Source organism: Canis aureus, chromosome 22 (assembly GCF_053574225.1).
Source record: "Canis aureus isolate CA01 chromosome 22, VMU_Caureus_v.1.0, whole genome shotgun sequence".
NCBI classification, from domain to species: Eukaryota; Metazoa; Chordata; class Mammalia; order Carnivora; family Canidae; genus Canis; species Canis aureus.
The window spans coordinates 16158760-16179460 of record NC_135632.1 but is presented as its reverse complement, the minus strand read 5'-3'; the positions used below and the strand labels follow the sequence as shown (position 1 = coordinate 16179460).

The window sequence follows — 20701 nt, the reverse complement described above, 5'->3', positions numbered from 1 at the left end:
TTTTAATTAAGAGAAATTTATTGTCGCACGGTTCTGGAGGCTCAGAGTCTGAAATCAAGGCATTGGCAAGATTGGTTCCTTCTAAGGGCTATGTGGGAGAACCTGCTCCAGCCCTCTTCCTTAGCTTCTGGTGGCTTCAGCTATCCCGTAGGCTTGTAGATGGTGTTCTTCCTATGTCTGTACATCATCTTCTCTTTGTACATGTCTGTCTCTCTCTGTTTCCAAATCTCCCCTTTTATCAAGGACACAGTCACGTTGGATTAGGGCCCATCCTAATGACCTCATTTTGACTTGATCATCATATTCCCAGGTACCAGGAGTTAGGACTTCAACATCCTGAGGGGGAAAATAATTCAACCCGTATCGGCCACAATGTTTTCTTTATTTCTGGAATCTGCATGGGAGAGGTGGATATGTTAGCTGCCACAGCGAGTGAGGTACACCCAAGTTGTGGGACTACCCTGGTCTGAGACGCAGAATATAACCACCTCCAATCTCAGTTCTTGAGCCCTAGAAGGAGCCCATCATGAACACATCTCTGAACGCATCTCTACTAGGGTAGAATGGAGCCTGAGCCTCTACCAGTTGACATTGAGTTTGCATTATCCCTTTTGGTAGCCCTTGGGTACTTACTCTTGGCCTAAAACTATTTTAAAGGGTTTACATGTATTAATTGATGTAATCCGTATAACATCCATATGAGGTGGATACTAGCATAATACCCGTTTTACGAACAGCAGGTAACTTTCCCAAACTCACTGAAGTGACTGAGTCTGGATGAAAACTCAGGCACTCTGACATTAGCACTCAAGTTTTAAATCCTAAATTCTCAGTAATTCATATTTCTAGGCTTTTCCCCTAGAGCTTCTGATTCAGCAAAACTGAGATGGAACCCAGGAATCTGAATTTTAACTTATTTTATTTTATTTTATTTTGTTTATGATAGGCACACAGTGAGAGAGAGAGAGAGGCAGAGACATAGGCAGAGGGAGAAGCAGGCTCCATGCACCGGGAGCCGACATGGGATTCGATCCCGGGTCTCCAGGATCACGCCCTGGGCCAAAGGCAGGCGCTAAACCGCTGCGCCACCCAGGGATCCCCAGGAATCTGAATTTTAAAAGCACATGCAGTGATTCTGATGCAGAGTCTGTGGTCCACACTTTGGTTAAATGTCCTCCTATTTCTATGGAAATAACTGTAAATAGTCTTTAATCCACAGGCCTCAGGGTTAGCCAGTGTGAGCACGTTGGTTTTCCTCCCACTTCTCTGACTGCTGCATCTCTGTCTCAGGCACTTAGTGATGGGTCTCCATATGTAACCACTCCACTCTCTTCCCCACTCTTCAGCTGGAGGAGGAATCTATTTGCAGTGCAACCTGAGGCCACAGATCTGCCTGACCCACAGCTCTTAGACTAAAACCTGAATCCCTAACACTGCCACAGGCCCTCTGGTAGCCAACCCTTATCATGCCTGGGCTTAAGTCTCAGCTCTGTAAATGGACCAAGGATTTTAATCCCTTTGAGTTCCATCTGTGAAGCAGAAATAATAACATCTCCACGAGGATGGCAGCAAGGATGAAATGTGGCAAAGCACTTAACGCATCCAGTTCCACTCTTGGCCCTTAGGGGGCGCTCAGTAAAGGGGTGCACCCTCAGAATTGCCAGGCGCTGTGTGTCACTGAGCTCATCCAAGAGCTCTTATTTGAGGGGCCCAAGGAGGATCGTAATAACTGCACAAAGACTAGCACCCTTTACGACACCAGGCCTGGCCCTGGTGCCTGAGGGGCCTTTCCTGCCTGAGACCTGGGGGAGCACACACCTTGGAGAACAGAGGGGGCAAGTGTGGACTGTTCTTCCAGGCCTAAACGTTCCCAGTGCACAGATGCCACGTCGTCCCTGTCCTCAGCCTGGCCAGCTGCTCCCTTGATCTGATGTGCACTGCGCTTGTCTGCTTTTTCCAGACAGACATTGGGGCGGGCTTTATGGGCTCTTAGCTAATGAGGTGGGGGGCAGAGATGAGGGTTCCTGCCACCTAACACAGACCTGCGTATGCTGCTCTATTAGGAGAGAATGGCAATGCTGTCGCACCATGCGGTGGCTCCTCTCCGCGGAGCTGCCCTGTGTCAGCGAGCATGACCAGCTCCACACCATCTGCTTCTTGGGCAGTGCTTTCAGCCTCAGGTCTGAGGTGCACAGTCCGGGATTCAATGTGGCCCTCAAAACTCTGGTACCCTGTCTGTACCGTAAGGAATTGGATTCTCTCTCTCCCCCCGCCCCCTTTCTCCAAGGACAAGTTATTAAGACCAGAAGAGACTCTGGAATTACAGCAATATTTATAAAGAGTAATTATAGGGATTTAGTTTGTTAATCAATTACCCTTAGAATCTTAAAACTAGAAGGGACCATCCATCTCAGCGACTTCTAAATCTGGCTACACATCCACGTCCCCTGGGGAACTTAAAAGAATTGCCAATTCCCAGGCTATAAACTAGTCCTACTAGTTGGACTTGGTGCAGACACGTGCTCTGCACCTACTGTTTGAATTTTAAGACCTTGGACAAGGCATATATGTCCCCCAGACCCTCCAGTTTTCTTTCCTGAGGACAAATAGGTCAACCTTACCAGATTTCTGTGAGAATAAAAGACACAGTGGTCATAGGGTGAGCTGTGTGCAATACAACAGCAGGAGCGTGGGTTCTTCTCTCACGCCCTCCCTATAGCTTGAGTGTATCCCTTTATAATCTTGCTGAAACTAGTACTTGCCCAGCAGATATCTTTCCAAAACATGCATTTTATCTTGGTGCAGGGTGATTTGTGAAGTAGGCTTGATTTTAAGAAGTCCTGATGCACTTCCTACATGTCTTTCACCTTCCCTCATATATGGAACATCACAGTAGTGTACGATGACTAGACTTGCAAATGAAGCCCAGAGAGTGAATAAAAAGGGTTAAAGAGACATAGAATAACCCTGTTTTTTTGTTTGGAAAAATTGAAATAAGACCGTATACATATAGAATGATTCTGTATGCAAAGAGAAGGCTATAAACCATATTATTAACAATAGTTTTGTCTGGAGGGTGCAATTATAGATGATTTGTATTTTCTTTTTGCTTTTTAATAAGCTTTATTTCTTTAGAGTAGTTTCAGATTTACAGAAAAATGTCAAATGATAGTAGAGAAAATCCTCATAAACCCCAATCCCAGTTTACCCTATTATTAACTTTTTACATTAATACGGTATATTTATTACAATTAACAGTTGTAATACATACTACAATTAATACAATCTGGAAGTATTATTATTAACTGAAGTCCACACTGTATTCACATTTTCTTACTGTTTATTTAATGCCCATCTTTTGTTCTAGGATTCCATGTAGCATACCACATTACAGAGTCATCACATCTCCTTAAAGGTTCCTCTTGGCTGAGACTTCTTTGTTTTTGATGACCTTGACAGTTTTGAAATATACTGACCAGGTGTTTGAAGAATGTCCCTAGACTGGGATTTGTCTCATGTTATTCTCATAATTAGACTGAACCTATGATTTTGGGGAAGGAAGACCACAGAGGTAAAGGGCTGTTTTCGCCACCTGGTATCAGGGGCACATACTATCAACCTGACTTAGTACTGTTGATGTGGACTTGAACTTGGGCTGTGGTGGTGTCTGTCAGGTTCTCCTCTGTAAACATACGGTCACTTTCCACCCTCTTTTCCATACTATACTCTTTGATTTCCTTTTTAGTGTTCCGTATTATCCAAAGTTTTCTTCTTTCAGTAAGCACATTTACCTTGATAAGCATTTTGGAAAAAAACAATTGACAATGTCTCCTAAGACTTTCATCCTTCCTCTGTATTTTATTTTGGCTTGATTTTCACACTATTGCACACACCGCTCCTCCAGAAGTCTATGTTGGGAATTTGTCTGGTCACCAGCCTCAGTGCCTTCCAAGTATGACTTTGCCTTGGGCCCAGGCTGCTAGCCTCACGGAGGGCGAGTTGTACAGAATAACTTCCGATGTTGCCCTGAGCAAGTGGCCCCATAAATCAGCCTGGGAGCCTTGCCCTCCCTGTAAGAGTGAAGGGGACTTTCAGCCTCACTTTCTCCTTGGTGTTGAAGGTAAACAGGGCATAAATCTTGCTGGAGGAGAAGATTCTTATCCAGCCACCAGAAAGCACCCCAGCCATTTAGAGGACAATCTGCTCCACACCTCCTTTCATTGAGAACACCCAGCACCCAACACCGAGCTGGGCACATTGTGTTCGGTTACCATAGGGATAAATGAGTGAACCTTCATCTCATCCATGGCTTTTTGTCAAAGAAGCTAGTGAGAGTAACATATTGAAATTGGACACTTTTTCTTACAGGAACAGCTTTCTGGCCACCTGCAGCAGGCACACTGTTCCCAAATTTACTGTCCTTAGTGAATTGGTTTGTTTTAGGTTTTGTTCTTTTTCCAAAAGAAACAGTTCTCCAGAGTCTGAGAGCAGGTGGCTAATTGCTGTGCTTTAAGGGGAGCCTGGTGCAGAAGGCAAGCTTCAGAGATGACATTGTGGAGGCGGGTGCCCTGGTGCGGAGGGCCGGTGGACCTTGCTTCATTTATTTAACACCTGAAAGGAAAGAGTCCTCAACCGTACCTTGTCAGAGACTTGCTGTCCTGGTCCAGATAGGAGTCCCTGAAAAAACTGAACATTCTTGGCAAATTGTGCAGCTCCGAGTGGTTGCTGTCTTCTAGAGCAGAGATTCTCAACCTCAACACTATTGGCATTATAGACAGAATAATTTTTTGTGGTGAGGGGCTGCCCTGTGCTTTGGAGAATGTTTAGCAATATCCCTGGTCTCTACCCACTAAATAACAGTAGCACCACTCCTCCAAGTTGTGACAACCAAGATGTCTTCAGATATTGCTAACTGTCCCCAGGGGGAAAATCATCCTCAGTTGAGAACCACTATCCTAAAGGGTTGACTATCTCTCTAGGTCGTCTACAGTGGAATACATTTGCTTACTTCCTGACTGTGGAAAGCTGATGACTTGTTAACCATTAATTGCAGAGATTGCCAGGGGAAACCAGGGAGGCAGTCCCATCATGGTTCCTGTTCCAGTTACCTATTGCTGTGTAACAAAGCACCCGAACCTTGGTGCAATAAAGCAGCAACCGTTTCTGGATTCTGGGGAGTTTAGAAGAGGCACAGGAGGGATGACTTGTCCCTGCTCCTGATGTCTGGAGTCCTCAGTGGAAAGACTCAAAGGCTGAGAGTGACATCCCACTGGGGACCTAGAACCATCCAAAGCTATCTTCACTCGCATGTCTGGCAGCTGGTGCTTGCTGTCATCTAGAACTAAGCTGGAGCTGTGGCCATAACATCTACTCATGGCCTCTCCATGTGGTGGTCTGGGCTTCCACACAACATGGTGGCCTCAGAGCATTCCAATTCCTGCATGGTGTCTCAGGGCTCCAAAGGTGACGATCACAAGAGAACCAGGTGGAAACTGTGTTGCCTTTTATGACCAAGTGTGGGAACTCGCATGGTATGGCTTCAACTGTGGTCAGAAGTACTCCCAGATGGGAGGAGTGTCCAAGTCACCTTGTAAAGAGCACAAGGACAGAATATGTTGTGGCCATCTGCCCCAGTTGTTTTCTTTGCCTTACCGTAGCACAGAATATATTTTTCTCACTTCATCCCTGGCTCCCAACACTTTTCTCTCAGGCTCTCTCCTCTTGTTCACCACAGAGGCTCTCCCAGAATCAAAGAGACTGAAGTGAAATCACCCTCCAAGTCCACTGGAGGCGGAAGATTCTGGGGTTTTGTCTGTTTTATTCCCTCTGACCAGCCCCAGTGGTTCTGAGAACCATTTGATTCTCAACTCTAGAGGTCTTGAGAATAGCTAACTCCATTTCACCTTGAGAAAGATCATTTTAAGGCAAAACTACAGCATTGGTTACTATGAGCTTAGCTCAATAAAGAATTGTCATGCTGATATACTTGAAATAAGATTGCACATAAATCTTTGCTTTTAAGAGACTGTCTTAGAATGAGCTTGTGTTTCCAGACTCTACCAATATGCAGTGCACAAACTGGGTTCTTAGTTAAGTGTTTACTGAATAAATGTTTCTGATCTCAGTGACTGGGTATTATATTATGCTCACTATCGTCTATATCAGAGCTGTGAGATTTTTCTTGAGCCTGGAATTTCTAGGCAAAATATAATTAGAACATGAAGTTATACTTCTCTTCAGCCCTTATGCAAGTTCTCAGTGAGCTCATATGATTGTTGTGAACAGAAAGACTGAGGCTGTGGCCACAACTTAACCTTTGCCATAATGGTTTCAAGCCAGGGCTGCAAGTAGTCCAGTGTCTTTTATTTATTTATTTTTTAAACATTTTTTATTATTTACTTATTTATGATAGTCAGAGAGAGAGAGAGAGAGAGAGAGAGAGAGAGAGGCAGAGACACAGGCAGAGGGAGAAGCAGGCTCCATGCACCGGGAGCCCGACGTGGGATTCGATCCCGGTTCTCCAGGATCGCGCCCCGGGTCAAAGGCAGGCGCCAAACCGCTTCGCCACCCAGGGATCCAGTGTCTTTTAGACTGTCATTGCTGATGTATGTTCAGCCTCTCATTTGCTCCTGCCTGAGGACTTGCTGGTTTGGTTATTCAGCTGTCTTTACTGAATAACTGCTATATGTGCTCAGACTTATGCTAAGTGTCAGGCATGGGTGACCATCCAAAAGAAGAAAGTCCCTGCTCTCAAGTCTCAGGGTCACTTTTCGTTCCTTTTGTCTTTCTTCTGTGTTTCTTTCCAGTTCGTTATGGTTGGCATATTGTCCTTTCTTCAACCTCTCTTCTTCCCATTCTTTGCCTGGCCTAGTGTATCAGTCTGCCATATTTCTGTAATGCTGCATAACAAGCCATCCCAATTCTCACTGGCATACACTGATAAACATTTGTTTACTACTCCCTTGTGCACCATCATCTGGAGTTTGGCTGATTTAGGCTGAGCTCAGTTGAAATAGGATTCAGGTCTGTTCTCTATATTCCTTGTGGCCAGGCCTGAGGCTACCCAACATATCTTCTCCTGGCAAGAGATGGGAAGCACAAGACAACAAACATGACTACACAGGCACATTTTAAGCCTGTTCGCATCCTGTTTACTGACATACCAATGGCCCACACAAGTCTTATTCTCAGCCCAAAGTCACATTGCATGCCAGGAGACCCCTCCCAGCAGGCAAGGGAGAATACTTGAGTATCTTCTGAGGGGTTACCCAATTTATCATGGCCAGAACCATTTCTGTAAGTGTCATGCTCTTTTTTGGCCTCTGGGCCTTTGATATACCCTCCCCTCTACCTGAAATACTCTCTCTTCAGGGGTTAAACCATCCCACTTCCTGCCTCATTCTGACTCACCTAGATGTTAGTTAGTGGCCACCCCCTTTGGGACACTTGACAACACACAGGTTCCTCTACTCCCATTAGGGTTCCCATACCATTCTGTACATGCAGACCCTGTTATCCTACACAGTAAATATGTTTTGTCTTTATCACTCCCGCCATTTCATGAATGTTGAACCATATCTTATTCACCATTACCTGCCACCCCCCACCCCCATGTAGCGCAGGCTCAAAGGTTTTAAAGAACAAATATGTGTTGAATTTTGGCACTGGCCTCTCTACACTGACAGCTCTGGGGGAAAGCACAGAAAAAAACTGGGGTTTTGACATTTCCAAGTAGGAGGGCCATTTGGAATGAACCGTATGAGCTGTCTGGGTACAACTGACTATGTCCAATAAATGCCATCTGCTTTTGAGGCATGTGGAGACTGGGAAATCAGCGTAGACCATGTGGCTTAAGCTCTGCTCTGGTGGGCACCATATCCTCATTTGCCCTTTCTGAATTTTGTTCCTCCTATCTTGACTTGGGTAAGAAGCAGTCCTGGCTAGCTTCCAGTTTGCTCCCCAGGTAGTAGTCTTGGAGGATTTGAGGCAGGGAGACATTGGGTAGACGCAGGCTTTGTTATACTGGATTTGTCATTGATTTGTCATTGGTGTTCCTGTGTTGATTTTCTGGTAAAGTGGGTGGGGCCGAGAGCATGGAGCAGAAGGCTGTGCATGTGGTTAAAGCCAGTGACATGTGTGGCTGCCACTCATCTCTGTTAGGATTTTTCCAGAGGCAATAGGGAGGGTGGAAGGGTACAGACTCACAGGCTGCTTTCAACCCACTACAGACTTCAGTTTCTTCAGAATAGGGCTGGAAATGGGAATTTATATATTTGCCGGGTGGTACTTTAAAGTCACAGCTGCTCCTCATTTAAAGAAATCCAAAGCCTTTCAGTGCGAATGATCATTTTGAAGGTAACTCAATTATCTGTGTTTGCCGGTTCAATATGGTACTCTTAGATATAATGGCCTATCATCTCAGCTTACTGAAACCATGCATGGCTTCCCAGGCTGGGTCTTCATCCAAAGGAGTGAGTGGAGACATTCAGGAGCCTCTTCCAAATCAATACACAAAATATGAGAGAAGGCAGGGGATGGCAGTGCCCCAAACCCTGCTATCTCTTCTTGTGCCATTTCTAATTCCCCCAGGAATGCAAACATTCGGATGAGTCTCACCCTCTCAAAGGGGTTTATTCCACGCCAGTTGAATTGGCTGTAAAATTCATCAAACAAGATATCACACTGTTTATTCAAATTTAGAATTTCATATTAGCCAAGTCCATGCAGCCATCCTGCATATAATAGCCTACACAAGTTCTTTCTGGTATTCTCATTTAGAGAAGGGCTGCAGGGAGCTATAAGAACTTACGGGATAGATGCAGTCTTGTGTCTGGCACTCCCGCCTTGTTTTCAGTGACCCACTCTGTGTATCCACCTCTCTGTGCAGTACTTTGCCTGCCCACATTCCCAGTTCTTCCCATTCAGATCTTCTAGGCAGGGTCCCCTGCTGGCACAAGTGCTTTACACAGAGAAGTTACTCAATAAGTTGGTAGGACTGAGTTAGGAGAATTAAGTAGTCAGTTTGGGAATAAGAGTCAAATATTCAGAATCTCTGAACTGAGCCATTTTTGGTCCCTACTTACCTAAAATTGGGACTTCAGTAAGCTGAGATGACAGGCCATTATATCTAAGAGTACCTAAAATTGGGACTGAAAACGTTCTTTGCATCGCTACATACAGCCAGCTTCCCACTTTCCCCAGGGGCCCTCTGCCGATGACTCTACCCTTCAGCATCTCTTGGTTCTCACCTACATAACAAGGTAACCATAACCATGAATGCAGTTGTGAGGATTACAGGTAAAAGATAGTGAAATGCATGTGGCCCTTGATAGATTTTCCGGAATCTAAAATAATGGTTAATATTGGGTCCCTGCATCTACCAATCCACTTAACCTGCCTGACAGTAAACTCTGGAAGACTATCTTATCTAACCTTTATTTATTTTTTTTTTTTACAATATTTCTCTCCTGGGAGGAATTTCACAACTCTAAAAGTTATATTTGATTTTCTTTAAAGGGGCCCAGATTCCGTTTCCTCCTGAGAATCATACACATATTTTGAACAGAACTGTTGTTTTGTTGGTGGTTTTCTCACAAAACACCATTTCCTAAAACAATGAGTAAAATGTATTATTTGCTCTCTCCTAGTAGACTCTCTCTCTCTCTCTCTCTCTCTCTCTCTCATAGCTACTGAACTTTTCCATGCTGAACAGGAGAGATTAAGTCATTCCAGTGACATGGAATCTAAGAGTTGAAGATTCCAAAAAGGTTTTGCAGAACTGTGAAAGCTTGAGTTTCCTATAGTTTTGTTTAATGGGTATTTACAAGATGGTGCTCCGAAGTCCACCATATTGGTGAGCTCAGTCATTTCCCTGGAGTCCTAAACAAGAGAGGGAGCAAAAGTGAGTCACCCAGAATAGACTTATTAACTCATCATAATTCCTCTGATTTTTGGTTAAGCAAACATCAGATCCATTACCAAAACATAGCAGCAATATTTCTTTCTTGCTGGACGTGGCTAGAGCTCTGTGTAGATAAGGCCTCAGTGAATCATTTTTTTCCCCAAAGCAACAGAGAGTAAGCAGTCACAGCAAATAATACTTTCATGATATCCAGGTAACGCTTCCTTCCACCCACCTCTTAGGAATTGTTATATGTGTTGACTATGTGTACTCGTTTACACATGAGTTTTTATGGAATGCTTATAGCTCTGTTGCATAGGTGCTAGAGTAGCCCACTCTGAATTGCCTCTTGAGGGAAAAGATGCATTGTTTCATTGCTTTTGACCAAGGAAGGAAAATAGCTTTTGACCCAAGGATTAAGTTCATTAATTCCTGCAACTTGGAGAGCTGGGTTGAAAAGGATTCTGATGCATAATATTGGCTCAGCACAGAGGATGCCATGATGAATTAGCATTGACTGTCACTTGGGTAGAAAGCAAGTGATAACATGAGTATTTGGGTATTCGTTCTATCCTCTAGATGTGCAAAGCTAACCAGTTGTGGTCAAGTTATAGAGCTTTGGCCCTTGGAAAAGTTCCTCTTGAAATTGTGGAGTTACCAAAGTGAGATGCAGCTCTAGTGCTTTGGCTTCAAACTCAGATAGAAACTAAGTCATTCAGTCTAATCCCCTAGGCATGGATAGATCGGATTCCATAGTTTTACTTCTGGAGCACTGGAGCCCAAAACTAACGTTTAAAAGTTTTTAAACATCTGTTTCAAGTTAAAAGGACTTTTCCTTTCTCTGATCACCTTTATACTGATGCTTCAGTTGAGGGTCGGTCAGCAAACACTAGCTTCAGTTGCCTTGCATTCTCCTCTCTGCCCTGAGGTACGTGTCAGCCTGGGCACTTCTCCCCGCCAGGCATCAGCTCCCATGTGCCCTCAAGAAGGGATCTGCTCTCAATCATTTACATCTCAGCATGGCTTTCACTGTTTTTCTTTTCCTGAGAGATTCATAGTTTGAAATTTCTGAGGAATGAAAGATAGCCCCTTACCCCCAGTGACAGAAATGGAGGCCATAGTAGCAGATAGTGGAGATAATTTCATACAGGAGAGCCTTTACATTATGCTCCAAGTCATACATTATATATAACAGCCTATATGGGAGACCAGCTCTGCTGCGTCTGCATCAGAGGGAAATCCTTCCCTAAAGATTTCACTATGTCAATCACACACGCACACACACAAGTACAGGTAAATTCCCTGAAGTCCAGAACTCCTGTCACTCTCTCCCCCTGCTCTCCCTACCCCCTCCTCTGTGCCCCTTCTTTTCCCTCCCTATTATGGCACAGATAGGGTCGCAGTGACTTTGCCAAGACTGCCTGTCAGTCATTATTAGGGCTGACTGTGTTTCCCTCATGCGCTACCACAAATGTACACTCTACTTTGTCCCTGGGTCAGAATCCAATTACTTTTAGAACTCACTGACGGAATTTAGTGTAGGAAAAAAAGCACATGTTCCCTTTTGTAAAATAAAAATCCTTTCCCCATAGGAATAATCATTTATCCAAGAAACATTCATTGTTTACTTTTTATATAATCCTGTAGATTCATCAAGAGGACAGTAGACGGCATTGCAGTGGGAATCCAAACTATGGTGGTAGTAATGACTGAGGTATAAGGGCTGTGAATGGCCAGATCCAAAATCTGTGAAGTGAAAAGTCTTTGAAATGGTCACTCAGACATTTAAGAATCCAAGATTTTGAATCTAATTGCAAGGCAACAGGTTCTAGAGTTGAAGCAACAAGTCCCCATTTACCCTTTGCTTGCTGTTTTTCCACTTTGGTTCCATGCACAAATGTCCTTTATGACAAGACTCTGCAAATATATGTGGTTAGGGTGGAGTGAGCATCCACACACTCCCCATCACTCTGTTCCCATGGCTGGTTTGTGAACAGAGCACAGACATTTTGCATCATGTCATCTGTCTCCAAAGCCTTCTCTGACACCCTCCTCCCACCTCTTACCTTGTTAACATCGCCCAAAAGATTGAAGGGTCATTTGGATGACAGGTTTTAAAACTTTGCCTGAAGTCCAAGAAGGAGAGCCAAGAGTCAGGCTGAGGCTGTGGACTAACGAACCTCTTTCTACCCACATGTGCTCTAATCCCCAAAGAAGGGGAGCTGGCTGCATGAGCAACTGCCCTTCTGCCTCTTGACTTGGTGACAGCTTAGGGTGGGGGTGGTCAGGAAGAAAGATAGCAACTTTGGAAAGCTAAAAGGAGCACATTCCCAAAAATCAAATCTTTCTTTAACGATGCCAAGAACACTATCTGCCAGAAATCTACCCTAATCTCAGAAAGTAACAACAGCTAGAGGAATTTCACTCATACAAATGAACTTGCAAATGCAGGTATTATGGGGAAGCTCAAAGCCCCCCATCTACCATAGAAGGTAGATAGACATCTGCCTTCAGCACGAAGCTTTGCCAGTGGCTGGCGGGTCCCTGAAAACATCCTGTGGTGAGGGACTAAATCTAATGGAGAAAGTGGGATGTGGGGTAAGGGGAGGGTGTGACTTGTGAAAGCTCTTTTACATGTTTTATGTTTCCAAAAGTAAAACATTGAAAGACACATCAAATAATGAGTGTATCAATGACATAATTGCATCTCAAAATGGGAACAGTGGCTGCTGGATGTGATTAGATTACCTTTACCCACTTACTCCTTGCTTGCTAGAAACTTCTTGGGTTCTTTCTTCCCAGATGTCCTAACATCTGAGTTTCTGTTAGCCTTTTACAGAAGGAATGCACATAATGAGGCACTTCCTTCATCCAATGATTTTCTACCATTGACTCCATGTCCCTGATGCCTGGGGCTCTGGGTAGTTTTAGAGAGTGAGAGATGAGAGATGAGACACCCGAGACACAAAGTCATTGAGTAAAGTTGTCAAAAGGCTGATCAGGTGTTAAGCAAGCCCCTGGACCCCTCAACACCAGCCCCCACCCCAGCCTCTCCCATCCACACCTGAGCAGGTTCTTCGTGGTTGTTTGCTCAATATCCGGTGCTCCACTCCCACGTGGAGAGAATTAGTGCTGGGGAAAGTGTGCTCAGGATGCTGCAGGCGCACGGGGGCGGGTAACCAGGACAGGATGAGGGGAGACTTCCTAGAAAAGGGGACAACCCAGATGAGTGCTGAAGTGTGATTAGAAGCATATGGAAGAGCTTGTCAAAAATAAGTTGCCCAAAATGGAGAGAGAGGGAGAATGTTTGGGAGTTTCATTTAACTTTTTTGTCTTACAGAAGACACACTATATGGGCCCCAATCAATAGGAAACCTAAAGAAAACTCAATCATCTCCCCGCCTAGGCAGGGGTCAGCAAGTTCTTTGTATAAAGACTCAAGTAGTAAATATTTTAGGCTTAGTGGACCGTAAGGTCTGCATTGTAACTACTCTGTGCTGCCCTTGCAGCACAAAAGCTGCCCCAGGCAACACTTGAATGAATGAGTGTGGCTGTGTTTTAACAAAACTTTATTTATAAAAACAAGTGGTTGGCTAGATTTGGCCTGCAGTGTGTAGCTGACCTCTGCTCCAGGAGGAATTTAAAGGGTCACATAATCATCTTCCTTACTTATTTCCAAGTTTTGGTGCTGTTTTTCTCATAAGTTTATGGTAAGGAAACCAAAAAAGTGTGAAGGCACTAAGGGCCTGATTTCACATGTTGTGTTTAGGGAGCTATAAGCGAGTAAGAATTCCTAGAGCACTGAAAAGGGAGTATTTGCCATACAAAGAAGAATAAAGCTGGATAATTTAGGAGGAAATCAACTATCTTTTTACCTGTAGCAATAAGCACACCTGGTTAATATACCTGGGCAAGAAGAAGAGTCAAATCAGTTCCGATTCCAATGAGTGACCCGAGAGGGTTGAGGTTATCTTACTAAAACTCAATTTTCCTGCTTGACAAATAAAAATAATATTGGATCTAGCCAGAGGGTTGCTGTGACAATAAAAAAGAGTGCATTTCTCAATATTCCATAAATGATAGCTTTTAATTATATAATTATTATTGATAGTCTTTATTAAAGCCAAGGGGAAGGCCTAGGACTACAGTTGAGTCCACAATTTGTTACAGAAGATTGGTGCTGGGATCCTGAAGGTGTAATAGAGAGTCCTGTTGCTCACTACCTTCTCATTTCAGGTCCTCGATCTTTGAGATTTTGTCCTAAAACCAACTCCATCTTTACCTTTAATACCGGGCTGGGCTCAGAAGCCCAGCGTTTCCTGGAATTCCTATTAAGAATCTCCTCATCCCCCACCCCCAGTAACAATTTATAAACAACAAGGGCTCTGGGGACAGTTGCCTTGTAAACAAGGACACAGTGAGTGTACTTAGAGCAAAACTGCTGGATTTGCAGCTCCATTTGCATTCCCACAATGGATGTGCTAATTAACAGTGATTCCTACCTGTTTCTTCAAGCCTAAAGAGATTCTCCAAGAAACATAGCAGTGCTTTCTGTTCTGGCTCTGTCAGCAGTGACCTGCGCTTCCTCAAAGCCACTCTTTAAAATTATACCTATTATTTTTTTTTCTTTTTCAAGTTTTCATTTAAATTCCCATTTGCTAACATGCGGTGTAATATTAGATTCAGGTGTAGAATTTAGTCATTCATTACTTACAACAACACCAGGTGCTCATCACAGCAGGTGCCATCCTTAATGCCCATCCTCTTTTCAGCCTAGCACCCCCCCAGCTCCCTCCATCAACCCTCCGTGTGTTCTCTATAGCTAAGAATCTCTTTTCTAGTTTGCCTCTCTTCTTTTCCCCCCTGTGTTCATCTGTTTTGCTTCTTAAATCATATGATATTTGTCTTTCTCTGACTTGTGCTTCTTAAATCATATGATATTTGTCTTTCTCTGACTTCTCTTAGCATAATACCTTCTAGCTCCATCCATGTTGTTGAAAATGGGAAGATTTCACTCCTTTTATGGCTGAGTACTGTTCCATTCTCTATATACCACATCTTCTTTATCAATTCATAAGTCGTTAGACACTTGGTCTCTTTCCATAGTTTGGTTATTGTTGACAATGGCTGCTATAAGCACGAGGGTGCAGGTATCCCTTCAATTCAGTATTTTTGTACTCTTTGGGTGAACCCAGTAGTGCAATTGCTGGGTCATAGGGTACTTCTATTTTTAACTTTTTTTGAAGGACCTCCATACTGTTTGTTGAAAGGTTTTGGGTTTGGTTTGGGTTGGGTTGGGTTGGGTTTTTGTTTTGTTTTGTTTTGTTGTTTTGCTAACCAGGACCAATTATCTCCTTCAAAGCAGAAGAATTCATCCCTTTCCCCAAAACTCATGGCATCCTCAGCCAGGCTCTCTCTTTTCAGGGGGCTTCCTATGCCCCACTCAGATTGCTGGTAATATCTGCCCCGTTAGCCCTAAAACTTACTCAGATGGCCTCAATAAAATATTAATGGTGATGACGTATTTACTGTGGGCTACTTGTATATTTCTTTTTCACTTCTAAATAATAATAGTCTAAGAGTAATGATACAAATGCCATGTAGTGCTATCAGTTCTTTGCCTAGGTTCAATCAAACAGACTGCCTGGTGATCCTGGGCGGAGGGGCAGCCCCAGTGCTGAGGCTGCATCAGACTGCAGAGACTCTGAACCCCACAAGTGGACCTGAGGTGGGTCTCAAGGCTGAGCTTGGTGAAAAATAGCCTGGACAAAGAGTCCTATTCATCCATCACACATTAGCCACTCAGGAATGTGTTGGCTTGATTTGCAATGGCTTCTTGCATATGGACGGTAAGTAGGCACAGAGCCTTGGTAACTGGGGGGGGGGGGGGGGGATGGGTAAAGGAGGTGAGGCTAGAAATAGTTAGAAAGTGGCCAATATTGTTTCTAACATCTGACAGCACCCTACCTCCAGGTGATGATATCACTCATAGTTGCACCAATTGGGGCGGAACTTGGGGCCACCCAAGGATGCTGAATTTCCATCTTGTAACTGACCTAATAGGAGTTCACTCTCTGGTGAGTCACAGATAAAGACCACACCAAGTAGAGTTGTTACACCAAGGAAAATTGATTTGCCATGAATAAGATGGGAAATAACTTCCAAAGCTGTGACTTCCCAAGCAGAGGTGAGTGGGTTCCTTTGATTTCAGGTTAGGATGAATATTCAGAAAGAGGAGTTTTGTCGTCAGATGTAGAGGTGGGCATAAGGTCGTACGTGCATCCTCAGGAAGCTTGCCTAAATATGCATCATGTGTTATATAAGTGAGATTCGTGCTTCTCCTTGGGCATAGGTTTTAACATTATAATGAGGTAGAGTTAACCACCGGACCTTCCACGGTCCATCTGTGCAGGTGTGAGTCGGTGGCTGGGCTCCTACTGGTATAGGCTGGTAGGTGCTCTTCCTGTTGTTTGCCTCTGAAAGGTAAAAGTTATCATTCCTATGAAGAAGGGAGCTCAGTGGGGGCCTTGATGGTGACAATCTGCAAATGGACTTCATTGCCTTCTGTTGTATATCTAGCTTTGTGAGATTAGGTATCTTTTGTGGTTAAAGACACTTTATGCCCCTTAATGCTAAAGAAACTTTACCTTCTTCAATTGTCGGTTGATGGTACCTCTCTACCCACTGCATTGCCATCCCTGTGCCAACCATGGAAACTGTTTCTGTGCCCACATTACCCATAATGACAAATGTCCTAGCACTTTGATCACTACTGTGCCTGCTCCACAATACCCTGGACTCCCCACAGCCCATTGGACATCTCCTGACACTCTGCAAGGGTCTACTTCCACCAAAATGCAGCCTCAGCCTGAGCTGTGCTGTGCTATGAGTATGTCTTTGCTTGCATGTGGAAGTGGGGAGCCTGGAGGGGCCACAATGAGTTAGGCCTGGTGTGGGGTCTATGGGAATCAAGCACATCACGGCACTCCTTTCTGTGAGGATGCTCGAAGGGAGACTTTGCTTTCTCGCGCCTACAATCTCCCATCTTCCCTACTCTGTGCCACCAGGCCAGAATTCACCTGGAGGCACTCATGGAGAACGTGCCTCTTCCATGACATTGGCTATGCTCGTGCTTGCTGACACACACTCCTCAGGACAAGGCCTCTTCAGGTACCACCATTTGCTCCAGCCTGTGCCGTACTCTCCGAGGTGTCTGAAGCAGCTCCAGGCTGGGACTGTCTTTGTGGGATCTTGAATGAGCTGGTAGGGGGAGGCCTCATACTTGACTCTCACTGTGTTGTCAGAAGGCAGATAAGCTAATGGGTGAGTCCCGGGTGTTTTACAGAGAGAAAGTGGCACTGCAATTAAATTCTGCATGGGTTTAAGGAGTACCTTCTTAGGGCAGCCCAGGTGGCTCAGTGGTTTAACACCATCTTCAGTCCAGGGCATGATCCTGGAGACCCGAGATCGAGTACCACGTTGGGCTCCCTGAATGGAGCCTGCTTCTCCCTCTGCCTGTGTCTCTACCTCTCTCTCTCTCTCTCTCTCTCTGTCTCTCATGAGTAAATAAATAAAATCTTTAAAAAGGAATAAGAAGTACCTTCTTAGATTGGCCTTCCTTATTTAAGAATGGCATTTTTAATTTAATTTTTTAAGCTTCTACGTGAATCTTCACTCTCTTGAATAACTAGTTTGATGCAAAGAAATTTTTCTGCCGTTTCACATGCCTTTTGGTCATTTGAGCCTTACTTTCTTTATCTGTAAAAGGGGAATATTAATATCAACTTCATAGTATTGTTTTGAGGCAAAAATGGGAAAATGGGTAAATGGGTAAATGTCCCATTTACCATGGTATCTGCCATAAGGAGGGTGCTCGGTAGTTAAAGGGCTGTCAACAGTATGGGCTTATCAGAGACAGGGCTGGGGCAGTTAGGACATGCTGCCAGCTTTCAGGAGTGAAAGGCCACGTGATTGGAAGCAGCCTATGAAGTGTGTTGGCGAAGCAAGGTGCTGTGCTACAGCCCGTGGGTCAGGCGGGTTGAAAGGTGGCCTGACTTGCACCAAGCATGGGGCAGGTGCCAGGAGACAGGCTGGGGCCAGACCTGCTCCCCAACTCCCACTCACAGTACCTCCCCACTCCCAGGAGGGGTAGACATGGAGCATTGTGTCCAGGATATTGCAGGGGAGAGATTTTATTCTGTTCAAGTGCTTCTCTTGTTTCCTTGGTAAGTGAACATCTGTTTGTTGCCTTCAGAAAATGTAAATTAATGTAGGCTTTTGTCCTTGAATAAGAGTGAATGAAAAGTTAACCATAATAATTTTTGAGCATCTAGCAAAACTCCCATTAGTGATGACACAGCTCAGACTTCACCATCTCCCTACCTGCATTACCTCCACCACCCAGCATTTACCACCCTGAATTCTGACCATCTGTTTCTCCCACTGATTGGGGGCTTCTCCAGGGAAGAGACTGACACAGAGCCTTGGACCCACAGCTCAATAACTATGGGAACGTAAAGGAAGGACCAACATCAGAGGGGACAGGAAGCAGAAAATGCTCTGGGAGCCAGCAGAGTGAGAGAGCATCCCCAGTGGACGGTTCAGGACTGGATTCACAAAGCAGGCCACAGTTGAGCTTTTCCCTGAAGGTATCCATGAGCCAAAGCACCCATGACTGACAAAACTCCCTGTGAGCTAAGACAAGATGGAGGGCTTTCCCTATGAGGACCTGTGCTAGGTGACTCCTACCTGTGCTAGGAAGACAATTGTCCTCAATTAAAAAGAAAACTTTAGAACATATTACACTAATATTTAAATTGTCATTTCAGACAATGGAAAGGATAAGGAGAACTGAGAATTACCATGAACTGGGTAGCAGTTACTCATATAAGCAACCACCTTCCGTGTGCTATCTCAGTCCTGACAATGCACCCGTGTGTGGTTGGCATCCCCATTTTACAGGTGAGGAAACTGAGGCTTACAAGAGGAACATGGCCCCAGGCCAGAGTAAAAAGCAAAACCCAAGCTTGGAACTCAGACCAACGCATAATACCTGCCAGGTCTAGGACAAGTCACCTCTCTGGACCTCAGTCTGGAAAATGGAGAGGAAATAAGATGTTCTATGTTACGGTTCCTAGCAGAGGATCAGGGAGATAGTAGGTATCTAACAGATCTTAGTTTTGGTTAAATTGTCTGAAATATTATCAATTAAATTCATTTGGTCCAGTGAATCTTCCAAAGTGGCAGCAGTGGTGACTGTCCAAGGTGGGTGAAGACTGCCCTGTCAGAAGGGGCTAGAAAGATTAACTGACCCCATGTTTCTGAATGCTGTCCCTGGACCAGCAACATCAGAAGCCACCTCCATGGGCACCGTTTCCCACCAACACACACCCACATAGTCAAACCAGCTACTCTTTCATATCCAGACATACAGGTTTGAGGATAGACCACCAGAGGCCTGCTGGTAGGGGTTGCCACAACCTAGAGTGTTCTCTCCTCCTGCCCTAGGAGAGAATCTCCCCAGAAGTCCAGCTATAGATAGAAAGATGATGGGAGCATGGTGGGCAAGTGCCTTGGTGACCATGGCTCCAGCCTCCCAGAGGAGCCAGATGAGGTGCCAGGTGGGGCAACCTGTTGCTCACACGCGAACAGGCCTTGGCTGAGGATGAATCTCAGAGAAAGGGTCTTACAGTCCTCCTGAAGATTCAGATGGATATGCTCAGTTCCTAACAGGCCTGGCAGGAAACTGGACAGGCCTAGAAAGAAGCAGGATTTGAATCTAAGCACAGAGCTCCAGGTATTCCTGAGGCCCAGTCTTGGGAGTTGCCCAGAGACCCCATGCCCAAAAATGCTCTACCTTCCTCAACTAGGAAAATGGCAGGTATTCCTCAGGCCTAACACCTGCTACCACCTGCTACCCCACCCCAGACGCTGGCTGTGGTGGGAGATGACATAGCATGCCCTAAAGACAGAATGCAAGTTCACGGGCACCTTGTGAGACAGGATGAGTCCTCACCAGGAGATTGCTGATAGCTGTACAACCCTTCCCATCCCTGCCAAGCATCATGGAGCACCTACTGTTCAGACATCAGACATCTCCTCCAGGAAGCCTTCCTGGCCTTCAGCTGGGCTAGACGGGTATGTGCCCCCTCCTCAGCATTGAGTTTTTATTATTATTGTCACTTTAGTACTCGTTTGTTGACCCAAGATTGTCTTTTTATGTGAGGAAGACAAACACAGACACACCGAGCATGGATAGAGAAGAGACTACAGGAGACTCTGCTTGTAGGGATCAGAGCTGAGTGGAGACTCTATGGTCCCCCACATTTTTTACTCTCTCCATATGCCTTTACAATGACATTCAGGGATGGGAATATTTGGGATCCAGACCGTCTCATGCAGAGAGCAGAGGACTGTGGTTAGGGGGCACCTAGACACTATCATTTGTAGCCTGGCCAAGGGTCACCAGGATGTTCCGGAGGCTCAGACTTCTCCGCCTGAACTGTAAATTCAGTGCCAGACCGACCAGCCTCAGCAACTTCATACCAAGGAAAATATGATACATTTCTGGATTGCAGGGCAGAAATGCAGGCTCTTTTATGGATTCTGACAGCCCATTAGCCAATAGCAGGGGGTTAAGTATGAAGTGCCCTAGCAAGAACTTCTCTCCCTGTTATAGCGTGAGCCCAGCTGACACAGAGGGAGGCTGCTCCCACCACCCCACCACCTCCTTTATCAGAGCTGAGAACTGGTGGAGCACCTGCTGGGCAGGCTGGGGCTCCCTGTGCTCTGTGTGTCAAA

At 45.0% G+C, this 20701-nt stretch overlaps 1 protein-coding gene across 2 annotated transcripts in view; it reads left to right on the top strand.

Moving 5' to 3' along the window:
* The window catches only part of CLSTN2 (calsyntenin 2), a 616484-nt gene that overhangs the window by 405444 nt on the left and 190339 nt on the right, over positions 1 to 20701 (top strand). The gene's annotated exons all lie outside the window — the stretch shown is intronic.